The 6,640-nt window shown below is 42.1% G+C and overlaps 1 non-coding gene across 1 annotated transcript; it reads right to left on the reverse strand.

Moving 5' to 3' along the window:
* Positions 1–5,635: 5,635 nt before the first annotated feature.
* On the reverse strand, positions 5,636–5,721 carry LOC121002988. The gene has a single exon (XR_005779386.1). It is a non-coding gene; the product is annotated as a small nucleolar RNA SNORD71 (small nucleolar RNA).
* Between the last annotated feature and the right edge of the window lie 919 nt (positions 5,722–6,640).

Consider the following 6,640-nt stretch of genomic DNA (forward strand, 5'->3'; position numbering starts at 1 on the left):
ACCCTTTCATGACCAAGGGTCATTGATGCCCCAGTGTCCAGGTCAAAATTTGCAAATCTGACATGCATCACTTTATGTTGTAATAGCTTTGGAACACTTTTATTTATCCAAGCCATTCTGAGATTCTTTTCTCGTGACATATTGTACTTCATGATAGTCAAAAATTTGAGTCAATATATTTCACCTTTTATTTATGAAAAAATCCCAAATTTACCAAAAATTTTGAAAAATTCACAATTTTCTAAATTTTAATTTCTCTGCTTCTTTAACTGAAAGTCATACCTAATAAAATATTTATTACTTAACATTTCCCATATGTCTACTTTATGTTGGCATCATTTTGGAAATGTCATTTTATTTTTTTAGGATGTTAGAAGGCTTAGAAGTTTAGAAGCAGTTCTTAAAATTTTTAAGAAAATTTCCAAAACCCACTTTTTAACTTCTTTCCGAGCACTTAACGCACGGATGCGTCCTGGCGGCGGTCGATTCATTCCTCCTGGACGCATCCGTGCGTCATCTCGCGAGACGCAAGATTTCCTGTGAACGCGCGCACACAGGCGCGCGCGTTCACAGGAACTGCAGGTAAGAAAGTGGATCTACAGCCTGCCAGCGGCGATCGTTCGCTGGTAGGCTGTAGATCCGATTTTTTTAACCCCTAACAGGTATATTAGACGCTGTTTTGATAACAGCGTCTAATATACCTGCTACCTGGTCCTCTGGTGGTCCCTTTTGCTTGGATCGACCACCAGAGGACACAGGCAGCTCTGTAATAAGTAGCACAAAGCACCACACTACACTACACCCCCCCTGTCACTTATTAACCCCTGATCACCCCATATAGACTCCCTGATCACCCCCCTGTCATTGATCACCCCCCTGTCATTGATCACCCCCTGTAAGGCTCCATTCAGATGTCCGTATGTGTTTTACGGATCCACGGATACATGGATCGGATCCGCAAAACACATACGGCGTCTGAATGGAGCCTTACAGGGGGGTGATCAATGACAGGGGGGTGATCACCCCATATAGACTCCCTGATCACCCCCCTGTCATTGATCACCCCCCTGTCATTGATCACCCCCCTGTAAGGCTCCATTCAGACGTCCGTATGTGTTTTACGGATCCATGGATCGGATCCGCAAAACACATACGGACGTCTAAATGGAGCCTTACAGGGGGGTGATCACCCCATAGAGACTCCCTGATCACCCCCTGTCATTGATCACCCCCTTGTAAGGCTGGCTCCATTCAGAGCTCCGTATGTGTTTTGTGGATCCACGGATCCATGGATCGGATCCGCAAAACACATACGGACGTCTGAATGGAGCCTTACAGGGGGTTGATCAATGACAGGGGGGTGATCACCCCATATAGACTCCCTGATCACCCCCCTGTCATTGATCACCCCCCTGTCATTGATCACCCCCCTGTAAGGCTCCATTCAGATGTCCGTATGTGTTTTGCGGATACGATCCATGGATCCGTGGATCCGCAAAATACATACAGACGTCTGAATGGAGACTTACAGGGGGGTGATCAATGACAGGGGGGAGATCAATGACAGGGTGGTGATCACCCCATATAGACTCTCTGATCACCCCCCTGTCATTGATCACCCCACTGTAAGGCTCCATTCAGACATTTTTTGGGCACAAATTAGCGGAAATTGATATTTATTTTTTTACTTTTTTGTTTTGTTTTTTCTTACAAAGTCTCATATTCCACTAACTTGTGACAAAAAATAAAATCTCACATGAACTCACCATACCCCTCACAGAATCCAAATGCGTAAAAATTTTTAGACATTTATATTCCAGACTTCTTCTCACGCTTTAGGGCCCCTAAAATGTCAGGGCAGTATAAATACCCCACATGTGACCCCATTTTGGAAAGAAGACACCTCAAGGTATTTTGTGAAGGGCATGGCGAGTTCATGTAAAATTTTATTTTTTGTCACAAGTTAGCGGAAAGGGAAACTTTGTGAGAAAAAACCAAAAAAATTCAATTTCCGCTAACTTGTGCCAAAAAAAAAAAAAATCTATGAACTCGCCATGCTCCTCATTGAATACCTTGGGATGTCTTCTTTCCAAAATGGGGTCACATGTGGGGTATTTATACTGCCCTGGCATTTTAGGGGCCCTAAAGCATGAGAAGAAGTCTGGGATCCAAATGTCTAAAAATGCCCTCCTAAAAGGAATGTGGGCCCCTTTGCGCATCTAGGCTGCAAAAAAATGGCAGTATAACTACCCCACAAGTGACCCCATTTTGGAAAGAAGACACCCCAAGGTATTCCATGAGGGGCATGGCGAGTTCCTAGAATTTTCTATTTTTTGTCACAAGTTAGCGGAAAATGATGATTTTTTTTTTCTTACAAAGTCTCATATTCCACTAACTTGTGACAAAAAATAAAAACTTCCATGAACTCACTATGCCCGTCACGAAATACCTTGGGGTGTCTTATTTCCAAAATGGGTTCACATGTGGGGTAGTTATACTGCCCTGGCATTTAAGGGGCCCTAATGTGTGAGAAGTAGTTTGAAATCAAAATGTGTAAAAAATGCCCTGTGAAATCCTAAAGGTGCTCTTTGGAATGTGGGCCCATTTGCCCACCTAGGCTGCAAAAAAGTGTCACACATCTGGTATCTCCGTACTCAGAAGAAGTAGGGCAATGTGTTTTGGGGTGTCTTTTTACATATACCCATGCTGGGTGAGAGAAATATCTCGGCAAAAGACAACTTTTCCCATTTTTTTATACAAAGTTGGCATTTGACCGAGATATTTATCTCACCCAGCATGGGTATATGTAAAATGACACCCCAAAACACATTGCCCAACTTCTCCTGAGTACGGCGATACCAGATGTGTGACACTTTTTTGCAGCCTAGGTGGGCAAAGGGGCCCACATTCCAAAGAGCACCTTTAGGATTTCACAGGGCATTTTTTACACATTTTGATTTCAAACTACTTCCCACACATTAGGGCACCTAAAATGCCAGGGCAGTATAACTACCCCACAAGTGACCCCATTTTGGAAAGAAGACACCCCAAGGTATTTCGCTGATGGGCATAGTGAGTTCATGGAAGTTTTTATTTTTTGTCACAAGTTAGTGGAATATGAGACTTTGTATGAAAAAAATAAATAAATAAACATTTTCCGCTTACTTGTGACAAAAAATAAAAAGGTCTATGAACTCACTATGCCCATCATCGAAAACCTTAGGGTGTCTACTTTCCGAAATGGGGTTATTTGTGGGGTTTTTCCACTGTCTGGGCATTGTAGAACCTCAGGAAACATGACAGGTGCTCAGAAAGTCAGAGCTGCTTCAAAAAGCGAAAATTCACATTTTTGTACCATAGTTTGCAAACGCTATAACTTTTACCCAAACCATTTTTTTTTACCCAAACATTTTTTTTTATCAAAGACATGTAGAACAATAAATTTAGGGGAAAATTTATATATGGATGTCGTTTATTTTTGAAAAATTTTACAACTGAAAGTGAAAAATTTTAAATTTCGATTAATAACAAAAAAAGTTAAAATGTCAGCAGCAATGAAATACCACCAAATGAAAGCTCTATTAGTGAGAAGAAAGGAGGTAAAATTCATTTGGGTGGTAAGTTGCATGACCGAGCAATAAACGGTGAAAGTAGTGTAGTGCAGAAGTGTAAAAAGTGGTCTGTTCATTAAGCTATGGGGGCTGAGGTGGTTAAGGACCAGTTCAGGTCTAAAGTCACTTTGTGGGGCTTACAAAGTGGAAACCCCCCATAAATGACCCTATTGTAGAAACTACACCCCTCAAGTAACTCAAAACTGATTTTACAAACTTTGTTAACCCTTTAGGTGTTCCACCATGAATTAAAGAAAAATAGAGATGAAATTTCGAAATTTCACTTTTTTGGCAGATTTTCCATTTTATTACAATTTTTTTCTTTAACACATTGAGGGTTAACAGCCAAACAAAACTCAATATTTATTACCCTGATTCTGCGGTTTACAGAAACACCCCACATGTGGTCGTAAACTGATGTAACGGCGCACGGCAGGGCGCAGAAGGAAAGGAACGCCGCATGGTTTTTGGAAGGCAGATTTTGCTGGACTGGTTTTAGATGCCTTGTCCCATTTAAAGCCCCTCTGATGCACCCATACAGTAGAAACTCCCAAAAAGTTACCCTATTTTGGAAACTAGGGGATAAGGTGCCAGTTTTATTGGTACTATTTTGGGGTACATATGATTTTTAATTGGTCTATATTAAGTTTTTTGTGAGGCAAGGTAACCGAAAAATGGCTGTTTTGGCACCGTTGTTTTTTTTTTTTTTACAAGATTCATCTGACAGGGTAGATCATGCGCTATTTTTATAGAGCAGGTTGTTACGGACGCAATGATATCAAATATGTCTACTTTCTTTGTTGGTTTGTTTCAGTTTTACATAATGAAGCATTTTTGAAAAAGAAATTATGTTTTTGTGTGTCCATTTTCTGAACGCCATATGTTTTTTATTTTTCTGCCGATCATCTTGTGCAGGGGGTTGTTTTTTTGCAGAAAGTTGAGGTTTTTATTGGTACCATTTTTGGGTACATAGGATTTTTTGATCATTCATTATTACACTTTATGGGGCAAGGTGACCAAAAAATTGGCTGTTTTGAACAGTTTTTATTTATTTATTAATACAGCGTTTATCTGAGGGGTTGGATCATGTGACAGTTTTATAGAGCAGATCATTACGAACGTGGCAATACCTAATACGTCTACTTTTTTTTATTTATTTAAGTTTTACACAATAATAGCATTTCTGAAACCCAAAAAATTATGTTTTAGTGTCTCCATAGTCTGAGAGCCATAGCTTTTTTTATTTTTTGGGCGATTGTCTTAAATAGGGTATAATTTTTTGCCGGATGAGGTGACGGTTTGATTGGTACTATTTTGGGGGTCATAAGCCTTTTTGATCGCTTGCTGTTGCACTTTTTGTGATGTAAGGTGACAAAAACAGCTTTTTGTCACCTTACGAGACGGTCGTTACGGACGCGGTGATACCTAATGTGTATTTTTTTCATTTTTTATAGGAAAAGGCATTTATTTTTATTTTATATTTTTATTTTTACTTTTATTATTTTCACTTTTTTTTTAGCAAGTCCCTCTTGTTTTTTTTTTTTTTTTTTTTAATGTTTTATTTGTTTTATTATTATAATACAAAATTTATATCGATATTGCATTTGTGACATTATAAAGTCCATAAGTTCATCAAATCTGATTTATGATCATAATTGACAATAATTGCATACGAGTATCCATAATTATGTGAAGATTTAAAAGTCAAGTGGATATCTCTTGCTGAGGAGGATAGCAGGACTCACCCGCATGCGAAAGCTTAATAAAGCGGATGGACAAAGCAAGTCCCTCTTGGATCTTGAAGATCTAGTGGGGCTGATGGCTGTACTATACTTTGCAATGCTCTTGCATTGCAAAGTATAATACTATCATATGCCCTGTAGGTGGCAACAGCGGACGCTTTTGCAAAGCGTCCGGTTGCCATGGTAACCATCAGGGCTGCCATCGCAGCGCGGCAGCCCGGATGGTGGAGAGAGGGAGCCCCCTCCCTCTATTATCCCCATGGATGCCGTTACCGCGGCATCTATGGGGTTACAGCAGAGTGTCAGCATAGAGCTGACACTCTCTGCTGATGGCGGCGGCTCAGCAATGGAGCCGCCGCCATCACACACAGCAGGGGGACCGGGGGCAGCGCTGGAAAGGGGGGGGGTTCGGCCGCCAACATTGAGGGAGGCTGGGGCAGGAGGAATGTATGGGCCGAGGAGGGGGTGTACTGCATCAGGGCAGGAGGCAGGAGATGAGCGCAGGAGGCAGGAGATGAGCGTCAGGGGCAGGCGGCAGGCGGACACAAGGAGGGACTTGGAGGGGCACAGATCGGGGGGCACAGATCGGGGGCGCATGAGGAACACTACCTGATTTCAGGCTCTGATCTGCAGAGCCAGATCAGAGCCTGAAACCGGTATTTTTTTACTGCCGCGATCCGATTGGTTAGTCTGCACAGACTAACCAATCGGATCGATTGCCGGCAAGGAGCCACTCTGATTGGTCCCTTGCCGGCATTACTGAACTGTATGCTGTCCGTGACAGCAGGGCAGGAGCAGAAGCTTTAATCCAAGCGCTTTGCAGCGCTTGGATGAAAGAACTGGCTTGACGTTTATAGACGTGATAGCTGCACAGGGCATGTGCAAATATCACGTATATAAACGAATTGCAGTCGGGAAGGGGTTAAGCTATGTATACCACAATAGTTTCCAAAAAGTTGCAGATTTAGTCGCATGCCATATTTTCTGCAAAATCTGTGACTTTTCCCCCTTCTTGTCACTGAAGTGGTAAGTAAAGGGGATGTGACGAGGGTGGAGAGGGGGCGACACAGCAAGGTTGGCACATTTATCTTTATTCATACCAGTTTTCTGACATGAATTAAGACAGAAATTTGCAGCAGCTAGGAAGCTGAGTAGATTAATAGCAACAGGGCGAGGCGCAGACATAGTGGAGTGCGCTTTGACTTGGGGGGAAGACCGTAGGCTAGGAAGGGGTTAAGGTTAAGAAGTGTGTTGGGGGTTGGTTTAGGTTGGACGGGGAGGAGTAGC

The sequence above is a fragment of the Bufo bufo genome, chromosome 5 (genome assembly GCF_905171765.1).
Source record: "Bufo bufo chromosome 5, aBufBuf1.1, whole genome shotgun sequence".
NCBI lineage: Eukaryota > Metazoa > Chordata > Amphibia > Anura > Bufonidae > Bufo > Bufo bufo.